The sequence below is a fragment of the Sapajus apella genome, unplaced genomic scaffold (assembly GCF_009761245.1).
Source record: "Sapajus apella isolate SASKATOON/1434 unplaced genomic scaffold, GSC_monkey_1.0 scaffold13, whole genome shotgun sequence".
In the NCBI taxonomy this organism is placed as follows: domain Eukaryota; kingdom Metazoa; phylum Chordata; class Mammalia; order Primates; family Cebidae; genus Sapajus; species Sapajus apella.
Window position 1 is genome coordinate 27,206,904 of NW_022436953.1, and position 23,979 is coordinate 27,230,882.

Sequence of the window (23,979 nt, forward strand, 5' to 3'; positions counted from 1 at the left end):
TTTACACTTAGGTCCATCTCAATTTGGATGCTACATTTTCATCTCAAGTACCTGAGCCGTATCTAGATTTCCTAAGACTTCGAGTTGGAAAAGGAGTTACAGACCCAAGCTGCTCCAAACCTTCTTAAAAGTTTTCTAATAACTGAATTAAGTATCTGCTTTTAAATTTAAATTAGTTAAAACGAAATGAAATGTAACATTTCCATTCTTCGGCCATCCTAGTCACGAGTGTGACCATGTGGAGCAGCAGACACAGAGCTTGTCCAGCTCCGCAGAGAGCTTCCTGCACAGGCCTGGGCTCCCGGAGCGCAAAGATCTGTTTCTTATTTCCTTCATCTCTCTCCTTACCCAGCCTCCCAGCAAAAGGCCCTGGGAAGTCACTGCCTCCCTCAATTGAGTAAAACTCATCTAAGGCAATTGTTACAAACAGCTTCCAAGCCCTGCCCCGGATTTACTGAATCTACTTGGGTTAGAGGAAGGCAGCTGGGCAATAGCCCCGGCTAATGGTCACAGATTTTCCTTCCTTCCAAGTCTCCCTTATCCAGTCACTGCCACTGTGGTGAGTTACAAATTTGACAGAGCCAGGGCAGGACACACACCCAGCCCGGGCTCTGCTGCTCAGGGCCAGTGCAGCGTCCTCTCTCCTTCTGCTTCCTGTGTGGGCTGGAGACACCTGCACTCAGAGTTCTCGTGAGCACGCAGGATGCTCAGTCAATGTCAGCTGCCTCTTCCCACTGCTCTGGACCCCTCATCACACCAAGCAACAGCTTTCGGCCCAAGGAAAGCTCTTTCCCCATCTGGAACACCAGGTGCGAAGTCTAGGGGGTGGGAGCAGAACCAGTTGGTTCTAAGACTAGACTGATCTCCATTAAATGGTGGTAGCTCTTCAGCCCTCCCAGGAGAAAACCCCAGGCCAGCTACCAGGCCAGCCACTTTCATCTCAAAGATTCCCCTGGAGGCTTTGCTTCACTGCATGCAGATACCCAAAGCATGGAGACCAAAATGCTGAATTCTGGGCTCAGAGACCAGCTAATCCCAACCCCGAGTTCAGAAACAGCCTGGCTTCCGGTGAAATGTGACCATATGGGCAGAACCCCAGGAGGAAATCCTTCTGGGGCATTTCAGGAGCCTCCTCTTGGAGGTCCCAGTGTACCCATTCAATGCAAAAAGGGCCAGGTGTTATACCCCGGGTCTTTTCTTTTGGGAACTTGGGCAGAGGACAAAGGGGAGTCAGTCTCACCTTATATTTTTTCCAGGCTCTTATTTTATCTTTCCAGAGACTCATATGCTGCTGATGGGAATGGTAAAGGGGTAGAAATGCTTGGAACACTGGCCTTATCTACTGAATTTGGGCATACTCATTCCCAAAGACCACGGTTCTACTCCTAGTTACGTGCCCCACAGAAAGGGCATGCTGATCAAAAGACATGAACTAGAACGCTCATCGTACTATTTGCAGAGCCAAAAACTGGAAATCACACAGTGTCTACACACAGTGTCTACCCACAGTAGAACGGATAAATACAATTCAGCTGCGAAAATGAACAAGCTCCACCAGGGAAGAATCTCACAAATGCAGTACTGAGCAAAAGAACCCAGATACAAAGGAGAACAACCTCATGATTCCGGTTAGAGACGGCACAAAACAGGCAAAACCAACCCAGGCTGCGGAAGTCAGGACAGCGGTTTCCCTTGAATGGGGGTTGAGGGGTGGTTAATGATGGGAACGGAGTCCGGGGGTTCTGGGATGCTGTCTGTGTACCTGATCTAGGTACTGGTTGCAAAGGTGAGCTCTGTGAAAATCCATCAAGCAGCACATTAGGATAGATGCTCTTTAGTGCATGAAGCTTATACTTCAGTTCCTTAAAAGTTCACCAAAAGAGAAAGCTAGATAGATGGTGGTAAGTTTCTGCCCCACCAGAAACCAAGGGAGAGGCAAAAGGCTTGGCGGCCCTTCAACAGGCGCATGAATGAGCCAGGGCAGCCTGGTCCTTGCGCCTTGACCATGAAGGCAAATGTTCTCCCATCAGACGACGCCCGTTTCCTTTCGGAGGCGCCAAACCAAAGCTCCTCTGTTCCTGCATCTTAAAATGGTTAACAGAGCTCGTAACCACTCAGGGCTTATTTTACGACCCGGCTCTCAGTCAGACGGCTAACGACCTCCAGTTGCCAGGTTTGATGGGTTTCCAGGGTCTTAAATGGCTCCTCCCGGGTGGACTCCACCAGGAGGCTGCAGATCCTCCCCAACCACGTCCCAGGCCTGCTCAGGTTGGCAGCCATCTACAGGCTGGGCACACAGGCAGGGGAGAGGTCTCAGGTGGGAGCTTTAAAAGAGATGTCTTCCACATGGTCTTTTTAACCTCTTTCGATACAAGACTTTCTCAGGGCAGAAGTGGGTGGATCAGTGCAAGCTCAAGCCACTCCTTGCACCCCCAGGGAAGGCAGCTTACTCCCCTCCCAGGATCTTCCACTTCATCTCTGCAGTGCCCCTCGGGCAGGAAAGACACCAAATCCTCGCACAGCTGCCATTAGACAGTTTCTACTTTGCAAGTTGCTTCAAGAATTTCTCAAATCTCTGGGTAGAGACAGAAAATCAGCAAGTCCCTGGAACCCTGGAGGCAGTGAGCAGGAGACACTCAACAGAGTGTGCCACCCCACTGCAGAGGGCACGATTCGGGTGGCAGGCAGGGGTGGGGGCCCAGGTGGGAGCACTGCCCAGTTGTGATCATCAATCCAGTCTCCAGAAACAAGGGTTCTAGCCGATTCTAAGCTTTAAAATGAGAACTCTGGGTCCAGGCACCTCACTGGGGATTTGCATAACTGCCCCCTGCACGCCCAATGCCATCTCCGCGTCTGCAGTCTCTGCCTCCTCTCCCTCCCCGCAGAGCCTCCTCCACCATGACCTGGAGCTTTCCAACGCACCCGCACCTCTGCTAAACTGGACCCACGACATCAGCAGGCTCGTGCTAGACCACTTCCCGTTCATCCCAGCTCATCCCAACTGAAATTAAATGATCCTTTGTCTAAGTGTTTCCACCTCATTCACCTCCTAGACTCCAACCTCCATGAAGGCAGAACCTGGCCATGTCTCTGGCCACTGCCTCCCAGCAGCCAGGGCTGACTTTCCTTCTGAATGCGGCTGTGCTAGGCATGGGGGTGCAGGGTGTGGACAAGACAATAGGCTCCCAGCCCCCCGTGGAGTTAATGATGTTCTGCAGGGAGGACTGTTTGGCACATTCCTCTTTTCATGTTTCTCTTTCTCTTGTGTATCAGGATTTTTCCCCCAATACCTTTAAACCAGACTTATTTATTCAAGTTCTCTCAGACTCCCACATCAGGTAATATAAATATTGTGAAGATTTTTCCTATTATTTTGCTTTTGAAAGTGAAAACAATGACTGCAGATATCTTAACAGGGAAAATAATAAAGCCCGCTCTTGCTCCAACATGAAGCTGCTGTGTTTGTCATTTGCTGAATAAGTTAAGAACAGGCTGCGCATCCCCATGGTGGGGAGGGTGCAATCCCAGACACCCAGGTACAGCACAGACCTCTCCGGAACGCATCTGAGACTCTGAGGGAGCAGCTGTGGCAGCCGGCACTGCAGGCTTCCTGCCCTGCTCTCGCTCTCACCAGCCAGGAGGTATAAAGGACGGTTTCTTTCTTCAAGTGTCTCAGCCCATTCAGGATCATCGACTTGTGACAATGAGAGGAGAGCACAGCATCCCGCTCCCTTTGAGCTCACATCTCCAGTGACCTCTGTACAAACCGAGGACAAAGGGAGGAAAAATCTAGGCTGTGTAGTCACTCCCCCGAGATGCTGCTTGGAAGACATCTGACTTGGGCAGCTCTCTCCTGATGCATTCAGAGCACAGGATCCATCCCCCACACTCCCAATAAAAAAGTAACTTTAATGCTCATTCAAGAACCCCTCTTCCAGTTTAAAACCTGAAAAGTCCAGCTCTCCTTCGCGGGAACCTCCCCTGTCTTTGGTAGCCAGCCCTGGATGCTCCTCTCTCCCTCTCCACTGGCAAAGGGGAAAGGGCACCTCTGAGTCAGGGCCAGCCTGTGGGGAGGGAACAAAGACTCCGTACAAGGACATGCTGGGCCCTTCCAAGACTCTTGCTCCAGGAAGAGATACTTCCTGGGTGGGATTTTATTTCCTCACCAGGATACACTGTGCCCCCCTCAACTTTGCAAGGTGGCATTCTCCAGGATCCAGAATGATCAGGATGAACTACAATGGCCCCTGAAATCCTAGACTGTCTCCAGGAGCTTTTTATTCCGCTGGGAGGGGCAGAGCTCACATAGAGGACATCAGGGATGAGAAGCCAGGGGAGGTGGGCTTCCCCTCTTTTGGGGCTGAGCCACAGAGTCACAACAGACACACACATTAACCACACAGAGGTACGGAGAGCCACTGTGTGTCACTCTGTTACATTTTGCAGTGAAAAATCACCAGGACCTGAGGCTTATACACACACATAATGTAAAAGGGCTTCATATTCGGGTTTTCTCTTCTCAAAGCTGAGCTGTCAAGACAGTGAGTTTCATTAGAGAATGTTGGTCCTTGTCCCTTCTGTCCTGAAGAGCCCAGAGGTAGACTGTCCCAGATTCCTGACGCATGGAGACTGAGAAAGCTACGTGAAATCTACCCAGCAGCCCGGGCTGATGGGTCCATGAGTTAGCTGGTACCGCTCAGCCGGCCATTTCCTAAGCATGTGCTTGGGTCAGGCCTCCTGCCATACCGCTCCCAAAACACCAAGGTGATTCAACTGCAGCCCATGCCCCCAGGGAGTTCACAATTCACACAAGTTGCTGTAAATCACATTGGTCTAGGATCAGCATCCTACAAGATTCCACAGCCAATGCCAAGGGCATGGACCCATGGGCAGTCACACGGAGCCCTTTGCTCAGAAACATCCTATACGAGATGTATTGTTCTGCTTTCCCTATTTTTTAATTCTTAATCATTTTTAATATGCATTTCATGTTGCACTGGGTCTTGCAAATTATGTAGCTGGTCCTGGAACTACCTAAAAAGTTACCTTATCAGGATTAAAAGAGAGCAAGAACACACCCAGAGAGCTGTTCTCATTCCTGGTACATGTTAGAGCCAAAGAACAAACAGATACTTAGAGAATGGCATTCCACCCCAGGTTTAAGCTCATCTTGGGTTTGAGCAGAGACCTTTCCTGGGGCATGTCAAAATGAGAATCAGAATCTTCCATTCTATACCAGGAGTGACGCTAGCAAAGGCCGTTTCCATGAACCTGTCTATTTTAAGTCTGATCTCAAACAGTATCTTCTCTAAAGCAGTTCTGCCTGACGATTTAAAAATATGGGGCCCTTTAATTCATCACGCTAATGTGATTACACATTCATCCCCAGAGTCCAGGCCATCCCTTAGGCACTCAAGCGCAGGCCTTGTCTTTGAAATTTACGAGCCGAGGCTTACACTCTCTCAGTCCCTTTAAATGGGAAAATCTTTACCTTACTTGAGTGATGTGCTCCGTCCACCACCTAAAGAGAAAATTAAGCCCTCCAACCAGTGCCCTGCTCTGCCAGTTTCTGCAACTCATCCCCAAGTCTGCGCAGTTTTAAAAACCATTTACAAACAAGCTTAATTTTAATCTTCCTTTGTGGAGAATGCAAAATCAATTAAGTATATGCTGATAACACCCTCACATCTCGTTCCAGTGGCATCTCACAATTAATGCTGCCCATGAGGCCGAGCGTGAGCAGCTCACACCGTCCTTGGGTTATTACAAGCATCACTTGGCTCTGGAGTTGAACAGAGGGAGGCAGGCACAGCTCGCTACGTGGGGATTCCACCTCTTTATAAAATCAGTTTGTAGATGGTTTAATTAAAACACACCACAGCATAATTCAATTGGAATTGAGAGCTGTAGAAATTTTCCCAACCTTAAAAGTACCTATAAGCAGCAGGGCACAAATTTCACTTGGATGTTGCTCGGGTGTTTCTAGCTCTACAGTTAGAATTGTTTTCACCAATAAAACCACCTGCACTCAGCAAGGTAAGGGACGCGGCAGATCTCACACAAGCCTCTTGCACTGCAGGTAAAGAACAGAGACTTAGCGAAGTCAGGACAGCCCCAGGACACAGAGCGGTCACTGTGCAGACCAGAGCCAAGGAGGGAGGCCGGCGAGGTAAGAACAAGCAGTCCCCGGCTTCACACTGCCTAGATTCAAGACCCACCTCTATCATCGAGCTGCAAGAATGTGGGCAGCATGAACTCCTCCAAACTCAGTTTTTACATCTGTAAAATGGGACGTTAACTGTAGCTACCTCAAAGGTTGCTGAGATAAATGAAATAAAGTAGAGAAAGCCTAAAGCATACTAAGTACTCAATGCAGCGTTGTTTCTGTTATCAGAACTCCAGCTCCCCAGGTCTGTCCTATGAACCAAACTACAAACTACTTTCTTTTTTTTTTTTAAGATGGAGTCTTGCTTTGTTGTCCAGGCTGCAGTGCAATGGCACAATCTTGGCTCACCGCAACCTCTGCCTCCTGGATATAAGCAATTCTCCTGCCTCAACCTCCCAAGTAGCTGGGACTACAGGTGTGTCCCACCACATCTGGCTAATTTTGTATTTTTAGAAAAGAAGGGGTTTCATCCTGTTGGCCAGGCTGATCTTGAACTCTTGACCTCATGCCTTGACCGTTTGCCTCAGCCTCCCAAAGTGCTGGGATTGCAGGCATGAGCCACCACACCTGGCTGAACCAAACTACTTAGAAAGGTTATTTATCTCTGAGAATCTCTCAGATCTGCAGAAGAAGGCTACCTGCGTGTGCGCATCAGAGGTGATGCACCCATAAAGCACCGTGCAGGCCCACAGAGCCTGTGAAATTCATCCTCTAGTCCTTGTTGGACTTATGGAAACTAATTTTAATTGACTGTCAATGGGAGGGATTGAAACATCATCTAAAAGATAAACAACAATGCTAAAACTTAAGAAGTTCTAAAGTGCTTCTAAAATGCTGTAGATCCCTGGGTTTAATAAGAAGAAGGTCTGCAGCTCAGTTAACAGTATTATACCAGTGTCAATTTCCTGGCTTTGATCATGTCTGAGGAGGCATAAGACTTTCTTCCTGTGGAAAGCTGGGTGAAGGGTACACAGGGCCCTGCACCATTTTTGCAGATTCTTGTGAGTTCAAAATTATTTCAAAATAAAGAGTTAACAGAAAAGTAGGAGGCAACACATAGGAATGCCAAGAGATTGCGGGGACTCTGAGCAAGTGTTCAAGTCTCAGTACAGTCGCAGCCTCCAGACGTGGGGCCTCACGTGACTTGGGAAGAGACGCTGAATGGACAACTGGGATGATTCTAAACCAAACTATTCAGAAAAAAAAATGCAGAGAAATTTATGTTTTGTCCACCATTTAAAAACTAGTCAACAACATAAAATGGAGATGTATATTACTGCCACAACTGCTCATAAATATTTATTGGGAAAACTTTGCAGTGTGACGAAGGATCACTTTTAAGGATGTCTGGGGGGACCAAAAAGAGATTTAAAGTTTATGACAATAACTGATAGACACCATCTGTTGAGGCCCTACTGTGTGTCAGGCTGACCAGTTGGTGCCTTGGCCATGGTTTCCACAAGGGAAAGCCTGGCATTTACAGGTCATTAACAAGGACAGACTTCATGTGGTATGGAGCAGTCCGGGAGTGGACAAGGTCCAGAGCGTCCTGATGGAGGACCTGGGAGGCCAGAGTGCTGCCCCATGGCGACCACGGTTACCCAGGTGACAGCCGGACCCAGGATAGGGAGGCAGCCGGGGGTCCATCCCCTCACAGGCTGGGAGGCGGCTGCAACAACAGGACAACCAACAGCAGAGCCTTCAAGAAACTGAGGTTCTTACTGACAAGGGGACAGAAACAGCTGGAGGCAGCACCAGGAGGGAGGAAGAAGTTCCCCTTGAGAGGGCTCAAGTCCTGAGCAACGGCTGGTCTTGGTCAAAGCCAAGGCCGGAAAGCAATCCTTAAAGGAGAGGCCAAACCAGCAAGCAGTTCTCCATGCCTCGTCCCTCTCCAAAGGATCCCCTCTCCAGGACCTAAGCTGCATGGAACTGTCACCAAATTCAAGCTAACGGCCTGTGTTTGCCTTTGGGAATTTGCAGTCCTATTTCGGTCTTGTTTTTATGTGTGTGGTTTCAGCTGCCCACCCCAAGACGTCCCCCCTCAAGCATGTGCTTACATAAAAATAACTCTACCTCCCCAGCCAGGCCCTAAGTGAGACGACAGGGACGTTGGGGGTTTTCCTTGTATTTTGCTAGCCCTGTTTTCTGAAACTCTGCAGCAGCTGCAGGCCAGCGAGCATTGGACAGGTGTTCTTCACCCGGAGACGGGATGGGGAGAAGGCAGAGCTGCAAATGACAGTGCAGAGGATGCAGAAGAGAGGAAAATCAACCCAGGCATCCAATAAACTAAGTCTCTTTCTCCTGAGCATAACTGAATCCCATCCCGTCAGCAAGTTCTCCCCTTGGGGTCCTGGCACTGACGGTTCCCTCCTTCCAAGCATCAGACAGCAGCACCTCTTCCCATTCAAGGATCAGCTGAGATGTCACCTCTGTGGAAGGCCTTCCCCGTTCTTCAGCCAGTTACTCCAGCACAAGGCCCCTCTGCCTGTTTGTTCTCTGATATTTGCAACCTTGTCTGCACCTAACTCTCTCCATGAGAACATGCCTCCTGTGAGGGCTGGGACCCTGTGTGTCTAACTCACTGCTAGATCCCCAGATTCTAGGACACCATGGGGTACACAGCAGGACCTCAATAAAGAGTTGTTTTCACTGGAGTGTGACTCTCAAGAGGATGTTTAGAGCCTGAGTCAGAAGAGTTGAAGACGTCGAAGGGCCAGGCTCCCAAATGTTCTTCATTATTGAAGCTGAAGGATTGGGGCAAGTCACTGACTTCTGCAGGCCTCCATTTCCCCATCTATAAAGAGACTGTCTGAAATATGCTCGCCATCCCTGCACTATGGGTCAAAGTTTTCAATTATCCACGTACTCTTTCCTGTTTTCCTTTCACCCGTCTGTCTGTCCATCCATCCAATCATTCTTTCCCATGCGGTAGGCCTTGGAGATGCCACCTTGAAAAAGACACATTTCCTGTTCTGAAGAGACAGATAACCTTCCAGTGGCAGAGACAGAGAGGAGGCAATTCTGCACCGACCAGCTATCTGTCAAGGGAGACTCCTGGGCCTCCAGCCCGGACCACTGCGGGGATGAGAATGGGGTCCTTCCCAGAGAGACAAAACTCAGATCTAAAATCGCACTGCTGCTACAGAGTGATGAACAATGTGTGTTAGTTACAACCAGGGAATCTGAACATGAAACTCAAAGACAGTCACAAAGTCTCATCACTCATTCTTGAGACCACTGTGCTAATTATCTGTCCTTTATCTTTGCCATGGGAGAACTGGAAATTCTCATCAGAAGAAAGATTACAATCACTGCTAAGTTCCATCAGTGTTTCTTAGCTGAAGAGCTTAACGAATGCAGGTTCACATAAGCACACACATGCACGCATGCACACACACACATGTGCACACACGCAAATGCCCAGCATCCCTCCCCGGAGATCTGATGTGACAGAGCTGATGTAGGACCAAAGTTTGTGCAATTTCTTTCAATAAGCTCTGTGGGGGTTGCAAAGCAGTACCCATGATTTAGAGCCACTGAGTTTCTGCCAAGTTTACTTCTTATTACAGCTGTAAAGGTGCGTCAGAATATCAATGACAACAACTGAGACATATATCCATGAGGATTTTAACAGAACTTTCCTAAGCACAGAGAACACTGCAGCCACAAAACACTTTTATCTACCTCCTCAGAGCTAAATGGTGCCTGGAAACATTAAGCGCTGGAAGGGCCAGCCTGAGGGCATGGCTGCCCCCTGGGACCACACCCCCAGGCCATGCAAGAAACCCGGCCCCAGGAGATCTCCCCGCCTGGCCTCCACAGATTTCTTCCAATGCTTTCACTCAGTGCACTCGTGAGAAAACAACTTCCTAATGTACCCTGGAGTCACAATCACAGCCCCTTGCTTACCCGCTTGGCCAGATCAGATAACATTTCATTCCCTGAATTGGTTCCTAATTTAATTATTCCCCGGATAAGCAGCCTCCCGTCACTGCAGGGGAGAAAGAACTAGAAAGATGCTGGCGCCACAAGTTGCAGTTCCTATTGGGCAACTGGTGGATGGGGAGATGTTCTGGGCCGTGGACATCAGACGGACACTGGATGGACAGACAGATGGCTGAAAGGAAAACAGGCAAGAGGACGCTGGATAACTGAAAACGCTGACGCACAGTCACATTAAAAGAGGGCAAGCTGACCACCAACTGTTCACCCAACCCACCTTAATCTGCTGCCCCAGCCTAGTCAAGAAGGCAACCTGGGGTTTTACTAGGAGTTGAGGAGAACGTTTGGAATAATTGGATTGTAACCCCAAAAACCTAGATTCAATCCTGTCTCTTTATGCGTGGCCTCTCTGGCCCCCAGCATCCCCATCTATAGAAAGCAGCTGAACCATGTTCCTCTGAAGGCCTTTCCAGCTCTAAAATTCAGACAGTTCAGTATCTCAGCCAGGATCACTGACTCAGGGATCAGGATCCCATCTAAGAACAAAGCCTTTCCTAGGGCCAGGGAAAGAAACATTATTAGAAGAAAGTGAAAATATCTCATAAAACTTAACCCTAGACATGGAAACAAAAGTCCACACCCAAAGAAGCTTGTACACAAATGTATATGGCCACCTCATGCATAAGAACCAAAGGTAGAGAAAAACCAAGTGTCTATCAGTGGACAAATGGATCCACAAAACTGTGGTCTGTCCATACAATGGAATATTATTCGACCATGAAAAGCAATGAAGCACTGACACATGCTACAGCATGGATGAACCGTGAAAGCTACACAGAATGGAAGAAACTGGTCCCAAAAGACCTCATTCTAAGTGATTCTTCTCATACGAAAGTCCACAATAGAGGAATTGAAATGGACGGAGACAGAAAGTAGATTAGCGGCTGTTCAGGGCTGGGGGGTACCCATGGGGGAATGGGGAAATAAACGGGTGATAGCTAAAGCATACAAGGTTTCTTTTTGAGATAAAAGTTCTGAAATTAGCTGTGGTCATGGTTGCACATATCTGTCAATATACTAAAAAACATGGAATTGTATAGTTTGGGTGAATGGTATGGTGCATGAATTATATTTCACTAAAGCTGTTAAAGAAAAATAGATTGAGCAGGTTCTTCAAAAGTTTGTTTCACAATTTTTTTTAAATAAATCAGTTGACAACTTTGAAAGACACACATGCATACCCTACAACACCCCTGCAGCTTCCTCAGTGACCCACACGGTGATTTCAGGGAGCAAGTCTTCTCATCCTTCCATAAACCAAAAAACTGCTGACTCAAAAGTGGGCAGGCCTGCATTTTTCTATTGATTTGTTTCCATGTTAACAGCCAAAAGCAAATTTATTTTCTACCACTCAAATGGCAACTGAAGCTCCATCTTCTTTTCAATACATCATTTTTCTTCTCTGAGTCAAATTTTGTACAATGCAAAAGATCACTGGATTTTCAATTGTCAATCAGTGAGCAAATGATTTTTTCTTTTTCCTTTCTCTTTTTTCTTTTTTTTGCCTGGAAGATATTTCTGAGGAGGCACTCACAGTCACCCAGCTCCCGCTCTCCTCCTCCCTACATCTCATATCTAATTTCTCATAGAAACTGCTATCGAGTGGGTATAAATAGCTTTTCAAAGTTAGGACGACACAAAATGTCAGGCTGATACTGTTCTCATCAGTCGGAGCGTCCTTTCTTCTCCTCATTTATTCCCACTGATAACTTTCTTAGGCTAGTTCAGCATGTCCTAAAAGCTGCCATTTCCTCTGACTTTCACGATAATGCACTTGGATCACTGACCTGATGTGATCCGGCCTTTCTGGGATCAGGAGACTCTCGGCCTTTCTGGAACATACTGTCTTTATTAAAAAGTGTGACAGCTGATGAGAGAGGATCACGCCATCATGGGTCAGGCTGGAGATGACCACAGGCGAGGCAGTGATAAGCCTCCACAGTTCAACATACCCCAGGCTCGTGGGAAGACAGTCTTTCCCAAAGCTCATGGTATCTAAGCCCACACAATGTGTCAGAGAGGGTCCCTAGGCAGAGAGATGTCAGACACTCTGAGGCTCCAGAGGCTGCACCTTTGCAAGGCAAAGCTAGGGAAGGAAAGATGGGAGAGTCCCTGCTATTCCCAGGGAGTCCGATCCTGAGGCATCAGGGCTCAGCGGGATGGAGGAGGAGCTAACCCTCCCAAGGGCAGGGGTCACACGCTGGCTAGGAAGCAAGCGCAAAGGAGGCTCTTGGTACCAGCCTCTTGGGGAGCCACAGCTGAGGGCCCAGGACCCTCCTGGCTCTCTCTCATCTGCCCTTCATCCTGTGATGAGACAAGCGGGAGGCTGCCAGTTTGGGGCCCACCTGCATTCAGCCCTCCCCTGCAGGCCAGGTGACCTCCACGGCCCAGCCCTCTCCATTACAGCCTCTGGGCCAGAAGGTGTCCATCAAAGGCCACCCAGAGATCCTTAGGAACAAGCTCCCCCATGCCAGGGGAAATGGCCTGCCCAGCTCCTGCTGGCCCACCAAGCCCCCCACTACCGAGAACAGGCCGGGGCCAGACCAGAGATGACATCCCACCCACAGTAACGGTTTAACAAATCATCTGGTTTCTTCCTCATAGGAAAATTAAAGCTAAACAGCCCCTAAGGGGGCCAGTGGAGGAGGACACCACACAGAGGCCTCACAGGTCCCCTCTGACCTGGACATGAGAACGTCCTGCTCCCTCCACCAGATGACAGAGAGGGCCCTGAAATCCTCAGACATCTTCCGACAGCACCAGCAACTCTGGAGTCAAGCGTCTGGCTACGTAGCAGAGGTCAGCCAGCTGCAGCCAAATCCCCACCTGGATGTCCAAGAAACCAAGGACAGAGAAGCCAGGCCCCTGCTGACCCACAAGACCTCGGCCAAAACTCCTCCACCCCACCGCCCTGCGCGGCTGCAGCTACCAGGCAGAACCGTCAGAAGTGTGTAGACAGACGCAAGCCCTCGGCCCACACTCCCCGCCCCGGGGCAACCCCGCTTTCTTGTAATCCTGGCGGTCCCTTCCGTGCACGAAACAAACACGATTTGGTGTGTACATTTGGAAGACTCTTTATATATACAGGTTCATAAAGCAGAGAAAATTAATCCTCAGTAGACCCATAGTCTGATCTGGGGTTTGGAAATTATAGTCCCTAAAAATACACACCAGGACATACTTTATATTTTTAATGCAAATATTTACATTCCAAACAAAGGAGCATGGAACTTGAAGCCAAGCTATTTATACCAGCTATAAGAAACACCAACAGCCTCCACATTTCTCGCCTGAGTAGATGGCTCCGCTTATACTCCTGAAACAACAACGAAATTTCCATCACATTTTCCCCTAAGGCCCTCAAGACACAAAAAACTGTAGTTACTACGTTTTAGTAGCCCCAAAACCTAATGCCAGGAAATCCAAGATTATTCCACCAGGCTCTCAACTCCTTGAGAAACTGAGTGACAAGTGTAGCCATCCTGTGCCACGCTATCAAACTTAGCGTTCCCATAACTTCTCCAGGAGAAACTAGCGTTTGGAAGAATCATTTTTAATTGATGTATTCATTCGACAAATGGCAGTCACCGGCCACTAAGTGAGAGTCCGGCTACATGAATGTGCCGTGAGCCCCCAGACACCCTCCTCCTGAAGAGAGGCTCGCCAGGCTGGGAGAGCAGCTGCACCCAGCAAAATGGAGCACAGCGCAATGTGGGGCAGGTTCAAGGTGGAGAAACATGATTGAGTGGAATGCAGAAGCTCAGAGGAGGAAGGCTCCACCTGGATGGGGGAGGGATGTACGGGGAGGAGCTGGCAAGAATGACTGGCAAAGAACTCCTGAAGGCAGTGGGGCTGGGGGGCTCGATGGTGAAATAGGCAGATGCAGGGGCCTCCCCCTCTCCAGTGGCCAGGGGACCCAAATGCAGTCAGGTCCAGGCCCGGCTGGCCAGGCGTCTCATTGCAAAGACAGAGCCGGGTCGGGTAGAATCACAGACCCTGTGGAGGGCTGGGACCTGGAGAAGCTGCTCCAGGCCCAGGCCAGGAGTCAGCCACTACCTCAGCTTCCTGTGCATTGTGTTCAAGTTAGAATGCGGCCTTGAGATCCATGGCTAATCATTATCTGAATTTGGCTCTGCCAAATTTCCCATGCTCTGCTAACAAGTAGGGAAGAGATGTTCTTCTTGAATTTACAGCCAGATTATTTCCCAGAGCAGATAACAATACCTATTGGACACACTGTGACCACCTCTACCAAGTACAGACCTAGCAGGTGCCCCTGACCGCCCACCCAACGTGGGCCAGGCACAGGGCCTGGTGTAACTTTCCTGTTGTCTATACCTGGTGGTGTCTATACCATCCCAGGACTGTGGAAGGAGGTCCTGGAGGTGACAGCCCAGCCCTGCTTTCCCCAAGGCAAGGAGGCCCTTCCCACTGCTGGCAGCCGCCCCGGACTGGCTCGCAGGCCGTGGGGTGGGCGGATCTGCCTGACTGCCCCAGTTCCCCACTCCCTTGCCCACGGGTTCAGCCACATTCTCCGACAACAGCTGCAGTTGGAAATGGCCATCACACGCGGATTTCCACCTGCCTTCCCCCTCCTCTATCTCTCCATAGGTTTGACCTCGCCCAGAAAAGAGGGGTGCCATGTGGGGAGCGCCCCTGAATCCTAAATGGTACTATTTCAAATACTCAAGCCACCCAACCAGGTAGAGATCATTAACCCCATTTTACAGATGAAGAAACCGAGGGGTAAGCCGAGGTGCAGCAGCACCACATGAACTTGAACCTGGGACAGCGTGGATCCCAGGCTCAACCCACTACCTACCCTGCCCCACCAGGTGCCTATGGGATCTAAGACCTGGGCTAAAAGAACCTCCACGTCATGAGCACCAAACATTTGGTTGACCAGAAATGTGAAGGTCCAGGTGAACTTACTACCATCAGCGTGAGTGAGCTGCCAGGGGCTACAAAAGGGAACTCAGCTGCCCAGACCACTGTCATGGAAGGGTAAGATAATAACACATCTTACACCTCTCTCGACCTCTTAGACTCTGAAATGCAGGCTGTGGCCTCCTAGCAAAGGTGGGCCCAGTCCTTAGGGACAGCTACCTACAGGGAAACAGAAAAGCAAAAGAAGGACAGAACCCCCGCTAAGATAGATCCAGGGCCACCCTGGGAGAGACAGGATCGCCACTTCTCCTTGTATGCCCTCCCCCTTGGTGGCCACACCACATCTTCTTGACCACAGGGAGCAAAATGGGTCGGGCAGGGGCATATTCCATTTCAAGAGAAAATGCTGAGCCACCAAGCTCCAGCCTATTGTCAGAAAAACATAATTGTGCCTGGTCTTTATATCTAGCTATTTGCCCATGTTGGGGTATTTTCCAGGCACCTGGGTGCCTGGGCTGTCTGTTTCAATATTTTTACCACAAATGCAATTCTGGAAAGTGTCCAAGTTTCCATTATAATGATACCCTCTGCTTTTGAGGATCTGCCAGCCTCACTTTCTTCAGAGATCTAAAAGGCCTGGGCCACAATGAGTTCTAGAAATGTAAAATAGGCATCATGGAGAGACTGCCAAAGCCAGGAGCCCCCCTCAGACCCCCTCAGGACTCTTTTGAGCTGGGAGCAGGGTGAGATGTGACATTCACAAGCGAGCCACACCAGCACATTTCCACCTAGAGCCAGCCTCGAGGTCTCCTCTTTCTGGTTAATTGCATCAAATATGGGCACACCCGAGCTGCTCCACAGCCTGGCTGCAAGGTCAGCTGAAGGGTCTTGAAGGGTAGCTGTTTACCAGTGTCCTCCCTGCACAGATGAGGAGACAGAGCCCAGAGAGTAAAGCCACCACCCTAAGGAAACCTCGCTGGAGCCAAGGCTTCCAGGAGCTCCTGCCTGTACCCTTTGAGGTAGAATATACTGGAATCGAATATGGAGACATGCATGGTGAGGAGCTCCGGGGATAAAGAATACCACCACCACCCGAGCCAGTGTTTACTGAGCACTGACTGGATGCCAGGCACTGTGCCAAGCACTGCCAGGCAGGTATCAACCCTTTAAAAAGACACCCGCTCTCAGTCCGGGGGGTGAAGCTGTCCCAGAACCCTCTAATCTCCAAGTCGCTACCCTGGGCTCCGCTGCACTTTGCCGAGCCCCCGTAAGGTGCCTGTCAGCGGCGTTATGTAACTCTGACTTGCACAAGCTCCACCTCGCCCACTGATCTGAGTGCTGTGCTCTGTGCTGAGCGCTGACTCTCTGCCCCCATGCACCTGGCTCAGAGCTGCACCTGGGAGAATGCGGAAACGCTGCAGGTCCTGCGGCCGATGGTCTCTATTCTTCCCCATGCCTCTGGAAATCAGCGAAGAGGAGAAACTGCTTCCCACTTGCCACCTTCCCGCAACTTAACCACTTGCTGATTCACGCCGCCTCCTCCTTCTGGAGCCACAGTTGTTATTCTCCCCTCACCCCCTTATTTCCCTCCTGCCTCCACCGTCATTCCCCATCCTCCCTCCTGCACATCCGGATGGCTAAGAACTTGGTGTGTGTCATCTCTAACTGCCTCCCAGCCCTCTAAGGGATGTGAAGGGATACACCTGTGTGACCTGCCTAGCACAGGGCCAGCTTCAAACCTATAGGGACACAGCATATGACAGCTCTTGAGATGAACTGTCTTCCTCCCCAACTCCCATATTTACAATTTAAAAATCTATACTGGCCTAAATGGACACAAAACCTTCACGCTTCTTCCTGGACACTCCTAACTAGACACCTAGACTGGGCACACTAATGACATAACTGTTCCCTTTATGCTCTATCTCCTGCTGTGGAGACACAGGTCTAACATAAATCATTTTGTCCCAGTGCTTTATTTGAAAGGAGAAACCGTCTCAGTAAAGAAATCAGACCCTCATAGTGGAGGCCAATAAAGAAATGCCTTGTGCAGTGGAAACACTCAGTCTCCCAACACTTAGCCAGCTAAGTGCGAACATGATCTCTGCATTCACAGCACAGGAACGGAGTGACCCTTTGAAGTAACTTAATCGCATACCTGAGCATCCCCTTTACAGACCAGAAGGGAGGGAGGCTGCGTGATTCTCACCAGTGACTGAGTCACTTCCAAATCACAAGCTGCTAAAGAGACGTCCGCTGGCTGATTGCTCAGATCAATGACACTCCCAAGTCAGCTACCACTTTTAAAAACAGTCTCTGCTTTTAGAACGTAAGACAACTCCTCTTTCATACAAATGCGCTCCAAACGGCATCTCTGCCATCCTGGGCCTGCTGAGGCCCCGGAAACGGGGACAGGGCCGGAATGTGTTGATGGGAAAAATGAGAGCTGCCAATTACCGGGAGTGTCCACTCATCTGGAAGTTTCTAAGAGGCCAGCCCAGCACAGTGCAGATGAAGGAGCTGGCCAAGAGCTGGAGATCAGAGACCATCTGACTTTCAACATATTGGCTATGTGATCTTGGGCAAGGGTCTCCCAACTTAATATCATACCTGAGCATCCTCTGCTCAGATGGTGGGTGCCTCCCACCTCCTGCGCTGAAACTCCACGTCCACACCTGGAAAAGGGGGCTCCTCACACTTCCCCAAGTCCACCCTCCACACCCCACCCCTGCTCTGAACTTCAATGTCCACACCTGGAAGAGGGGGGTTCTCACACTCCCCATCACCAAGTCCACCTTCCAACCCCCGCCCCTGCTCCCAAGCCTTGCTTTGCTTCACTGCCCTTCTGGGCTCTTACAGCAGCTTCTGGATCATTTGTCTGTCTACACAGCCAATTCCGCCTGTCCCCCTCCCATGAGGGCTGGGACCCTCCCTGTCCTATCCCTGCCGAATCATCCCAGAGGCTTAGCTGTGGGATCTATTTGGTGAAAGGAATTATATGAAAAGTTTCATGCAGATGACTTTACACATATGGTAATTCATTTAACAGCTGCAGAATGAATGCATGACACATGAGTACCTGAAGGAGCTCTGTCCACCTCACCTCCAGCCTGAGGACCTGGCTGCAGGTAAGATGGGCACCCATCAGTTCTCAGTCTTTGGACCCACAATGGGTGTGGCTCCTGTGCCCTGCTCTCTGATGCTATGACACCCTTCCCAATATATGAATGCTGGGCCAGATGTCACGTTTCAGACCTCCTGGAAGCGCACTCACCCCTATCATACTTCTAGAATTTGAGCCCAGATTTAAATACCCAGGCTGGAGAATCCTCTCGAAAATTCACAAGACCTGTCAACCCTGTTTTCCCCATACCTGGCCGGAGCTGAGTCAAGGCTGTTCCCTGTAGACTGGCATGTTCAGGACATCCTCACCTGTTCAGGACAGCCCTGGGGTCTCCCTCTTCTCCCCAGCCCCCTCCACTAGCAGGACACCTTCCAGCCGAACTCGAAATGGCTCAGACCACCACAACCCAACACGACTCTGCAGCTTCCCCTACTGCAGACTGCTGGGGCCCAGCCGGTTAACTCGGAGCTTCTTCTTTGCTGTTTCTCAAGAACCAAATAAGTAGAATCTGCTTCCCACTCTACCAACCTTCCCTGAAAACACTTCTTCTTGACGCAGGAATTAATCTTCTCTCTTCCAGGCATGTGAAAAATCAAATGCTTCTGACATCTCACCTTTCCTGGCCTGGGGCAGCAGCAACCAGGGAGGACAAAGGTGTGGAAGGAAGCTGCAGCCCTCGCAGCAGCCACGGCCACCCACCGTGCTGGGTCCCCGGCCGCTGGGTCCCTGGCCAGACAGTGGCTCACACATGGGAGCTCTGCTCATTCAAGCACAGCAAGGCACACATGTGACCACTGCGGGCAGGCCTGCCTGCCACCCCCTGTACAATATCCTGGATGAATTACCCCTGTATGCTTCACCTACAAGCCAGCTCACTGCAATCATGCAATGCCCAGAGGAGGGAGACGCAAAGACAGGGCTGGACACCTGCAGAGAGCCCCTGAGCTGGCTCTCCTGGGGAGCTGGACTTTGGAGGGCAGCATAGACCTGCAGCTCCACCTCCAGCTCACCTGTGCACCCACAGGAAGGCCATGACAAGCCACTTCACCTCACCAGCTCAGTGTGTCCATCCAGGAGGTGGCAAGAAAGAAAATCTTCTGACAGTTCCTCAGGAATTTGGGGGAGAAAAACTTGCCTAGTAAAAATTACCTACTTAGAAGGCACTTTTATCTCTATGCTACTTTGAATAAAATCATATAGGATCTATGAATGTCTTCATGCACCAATCAAGAGATCCTGGTTCAACATTGAGTTTGTAAAATTAGTAAGTGCCATGCACTGAAGGGGAGGGCTCCTGATTTTGCAAGGTTGCGGGTCGGGGAAGGAGGAGCAGGAAAGCGGGGAAGGGATAAGGGTCCAGCAAGGTCCGAGGAGGCCCAGGAGAAACGCCGGGCAAAGCTCCAGGCCTCAGTTTACTTCATGGCCCCTCAGGGGGTGCAAATGCCCTCCAAGGCCTTTCTGCCCCAACACTGGGTGTCTATCCTAACCCACCGAGGTATCCCACACCACTCAGGAATTGCAGCTGATAAAGACGGGCTGGGGGCACTGCTAGGTCGCCCAGAGGCAGGTGAGCCGCTCTGCTCAGCCTCAGGCTTGTCACATCCCTCTGCGGGGCATCCCGGAGCCACACTTCATTCCCGAGAACTCGGTACCATCAACTTACCCAACGTGAACAAGGCGAAGGTGCCCAGCTGTCACAGCCGCTCCGCGAACGCAGGGAGACGAAGAAGGCCCCTGCCCCCAGGAGTTGCTCCCAGCCCCCAACCTGGCCGCCTCCTTTGCGGACTTCCCTACGCCTGGCGCGGACGTCCAGCCGCCAGCAGCCGACAAACCGGCCCCACAGCCTTCCATGTCTATACCCGCCGTTCCAGCCCCGCCGGCCGGCGCCGGACACAGGGCAGGCGGGCAACATGGGCACCTGGACCGCGACGGGGCGGTCAAGCAGCTGTGCCCAGGACCCGGGCGGCTCCGAAGCCTCAACATGCACACACTCGCGCGCACGCCGGCCAACTGGTTGCCTGGAGGAGTCGGGAAAGCGCTTCCACCGCTCTTCATTCATTCATTCCCACAAAGGCCAGGTTCCCTTCGCCCTGGCGCCTCCATCCTGCCATCCCAGGGGGCCAATTGCGCCACAGCCCGCCACCCAGCCACCCACAGCCACGGCGTCCTATCTCCGGCACACACAACCCAACAGACTCGCATTCCATCTCTACAGCCAGCATCGCCTCCGCGCCCGGGCCGCTGCCACCCGGCTCCCCAGCTTAGCCACCCCGCAGCCCCGGCTCCCCGCCTCCGGCCCCACTGCGCGGCTCAGACCTGCCTCGCTCGGCTCGCCGCGCCCAGGCCGGCCAGGGACGCCGCCGCTACCGCTGGGAAGCTCCGGCAACTCCCAAGTCACGCCGCCTCCCGAGAAGCGGCGGGGCGCAGGGAGGGGACAGCAGTGGGGGCGGGGCGGGGAGGAGGGAGGCGGAGGGGGCGGGGAGCAAAAGTTCACACCGCTCGGGGCTCAGCCGCGCCCCCTTCTCTTCCCAGGCCCGCCCCCACGATCCCCCCTCCCTGAACCGGGTGCGACGGGCATCTGCGCCGGAGAGCTCTGGCCTCCCCGCCCGGAACGGCCACAAGGCTAGAGCCGGGGTTCTGGAAGCGGATCCGAGCTGAATACCAGGGAGAATGACAGATGCCCACTTAACTGCCCCGGGCTGAGCCTGGAAACTTCCCCAAAGTGCGAAGGGGGTGTGGGGGCGGAGCGCCAGGCAGGGGGGAATCCCTGTCCCCCACCACCAAACGACGCGCGCTCGCACCGTGAAAGCAGCAGTCGGTCGGTCGATCGGTCCCCCTCCTGCGGCTGCCAGAGCTGGGCGGTGCAGGGGCGTCCCGATTCCGTCTCCTGGGGTCCTTTTCTCGGACAGCCAGCGGGTGCGCGCCCCGCGGCGTGCGCCCCCAGCCGGCCGCCGGATATCCACGGCGCCACCACGCCACCGCTCCGTCCCTGGTCCCCTCGCTCCGACCGCGTCCTCTCTGCGAGGGAGGGGGCGTGCGTCACCGCTGGGCAACCCTTCCAGCCGGGTCCCCAAGCGCGCAGGAGGCCCGGAGCGCGGCCAGGAGCAATGGCAAAGGGATGCCTCCCGCTGGGGATCCCGGAAGCCTAGGGGAGGCCGGGCCGAGGGGCGTGGGGCCCAAACCTGCCTTGGCTCGTTGCGCTTGCAAGTTCATTGTCTGCCTGGGCCGCCGCCGCCGCCGCGCAGGGAGAGCAGCGGGGAGTGAGGCTGCGCGCAGCCTCCGCCGGCCAGAACTCCCTATGCTCAGCCCCGGCCGCCGCCAGCGCTGCCCGGCCGGAACCCGCGGAGGGGTGCCGGAGCCCCAAGCCCAGAGCCAGACCTCCTTCCGCTGCTCCTCGCCGCCCCCACCTCGGCGTCTGGCACCCAACTTGTACCTGAGAAGCCTGAGTCCAGCCGGAAAGCCTCTGCGGCTCCGGCTCCGCGGGAGCGCGCCCAGCCCCGCGCCGCGAACCCAGCATCCAGGGCGCGTCAACCTGACTCCCCGAGCGCAGGGAGGAAAAGTTTGGGAGTGACGTGCAGACGACGAATGAAACATCTGAAGAGAACCCTCCCCCCGCCCCATGTCGCGCTGACACACTTCAGCTCGAGTCTGGAATGCGAGATCAAGGCGTGTGCGCCAAGCGGTGGGTTTGGCCCCCGCCCCCTTCCCCGCCGAGTCAACACTGCTTGTGTGTTGCGGTGATTCCAAATAAAAGCACACCGCGACTCCCGAAGTCTGGTAGTGACACCTTACCAGAGGCATTTTTAAGGCACTTGGAGGTCTGGAGCCAGCCCATACATTAATATTGAAAGACAGAGCGCTGGTGGGTTCGGCGCCCTCTATTGTATTTTTGCATCCCAGGAAGGCTGGCCCGGCTCTTCTGCCCGGCGTGTTTGCTTCCGCGGGGAGGTAAAGGTCTGCGGGACCCGGAGCGCCACTGCCTGCGGCAGAGGCCTGGAGGCGGCTGCCCCAGGGAAGCACCTGGACAGCCCGAGGGCAAGGAAGCCGCACCAGCGGCCGACTCCACTGACTCTGGCCTGAAGATGCCATCAGTTTAAGAAAAGACATGAAATTCTGGCAGATTCGCTCCGAGGGCGCTTGGAGCACCCAGCCCAGCCTCTCAGGAAACTGAGGTCCAAGAGACAAAAAGAATCCGCAGTCCTTTGCCCGCCTGTGTTCCCATGGCCAGGGTCCAGCACCCTCTTCCTCGAAGCAGCCAGAAGTGGAAATGAAAGTGCTCCGTTAACTGTAGAGTGCACACCACCGAAGGGTCATTGCTGACACTGCCTTCTCCCTATTAGCTCTTTATTGCCGGAGGCTTCATCTCACCCTCCTGAAGCTACAATCCACCCTGAGGTCATAAACTTCTGCTCAGCATCCATGGCAACTAATGCAGAGGTCACAATCAGAGAATTATAACTGCAGATGGGAAACTGGGATGAGAGGGGAGTTCTTTAAAATCCTGTCTTGTTTTCCTGCAAATAATGCCTCTTACATAAAATCTGCGAGGAAAGATTAATGCGGCAAAGAGACTCGCCTTAGAATCTCAGACTAGATTGCTTTTTCCATACAGACGCCACTTGGTGATTTTTGTTCTTTATTATTTTTTAAACAAAAACCTTTTTCTGAAAATACAATGAGCTGCTTTTTGCAGGGTTCACAATTCCCAATAGATGATGATGCCGTTTTTGAAGGTCTTACACACGTTGTGGCTTTGGGGCTTATTTATTAGCTCCCAAGAAAAGCCTGCCTTTCAGTGAGGTTTATATACTGGAGTAATTGCATCGGGGGACACAGAGCAGGGTTGGTTGTGCATGCGTCTGCAAGGAAGGCCCTGGGCCAGGCAGCTGTCAGACCACTGTACAACGGGTTTAAACAAACACAGGGAAGGGTCTGTGGAAACAGCGAGGAGGAAATCCCCTCCAGTAAGGGTGTGTGGAACATTATTCCAGGGCCACACATACTGCGATGGAATAATGCCCTTCCTCTCCTCCCTCCAAGTAAACACATGACTCTGTTATGGAGATGGCGCGGGGCCCACCCAGATCACTTTCAAATTCAGGTGTCAGAAACCACGGTTGACATGGAGCAAATTGCTTTTAAGTAAAAATCACGGTGCCGCTTTGATACGAATTCCACCAGGGACTTTCCAAAGGTATTTATACACGTGCCTGAGATTAACTAGAGGGTGATTTTTTCCCCTCAACCTTAATTTCAAAAAATTACCCAAGAATTGCACTTGGGCCTGTTATTGCAGAGAATTGAAAGAACACCCAAATGCTGGGTCCCTGTGGATGGGTGAAAGGGTAGGCAAATAAATGTGTAACTGCCAGGGAGGTTGGTACCGACATGGTATTAGCAAGTCATGGCTGGAAAAAAATGCAGATACTGGCCAAGCACACCTGTAATCCCAGCGCTTTGGGAGGCCAAGGCGGGCAGACCTCTTGAGGTCAGGAGTTCGAGACCAGCCTGGCCCCAACATGGTGAAACCCCGTCTCCACCAAAAATACAAAAGTTAGCCAGGTGTGGTGGTGCATGCCAGTAGATGCAAAGAGAATCCCTGGAACATGGGAGGCAGAGGTTTCAGTGAGCCGAGATCACACCACTGCACTCCAGCCTGGGCAACAGAGTAAGACTCCCTCTCAAAAAAAAAAAAAGACGCAGATACTTTAAGAAAATAAATCCCCTCTTCCCAGCTTCCCAGGTGTTCACTCTAAGCCCCCACAATCGTGGAGTTCAATTGCCTGGGTTCAAATCCTAC

The 23,979-nt window shown here is 51.8% G+C and overlaps 1 protein-coding gene across 3 annotated transcripts in view; it reads right to left on the reverse strand.

Annotated features, from left to right (window-relative positions):
* Positions 1–22,900, reverse strand: part of CHST15 (carbohydrate sulfotransferase 15) — an 84,165-nt gene extending 61,265 nt beyond the window's left edge. Inside the window, exon 1 of one of the 3 annotated variants that reach the window (XM_032281936.1) lies at positions 21,972–22,900. The gene's annotated coding sequence lies outside the window, so the exon portion shown is untranslated. Of the gene's footprint in view, positions 1–20,495; positions 20,613–21,612; positions 21,830–21,971 lie in introns of those variants that run through there. The other 2 variants (XM_032281935.1, XM_032281934.1) reach the window with 2 other exon arrangements.
* Between the last annotated feature and the right edge of the window lie 1,079 nt (positions 22,901–23,979).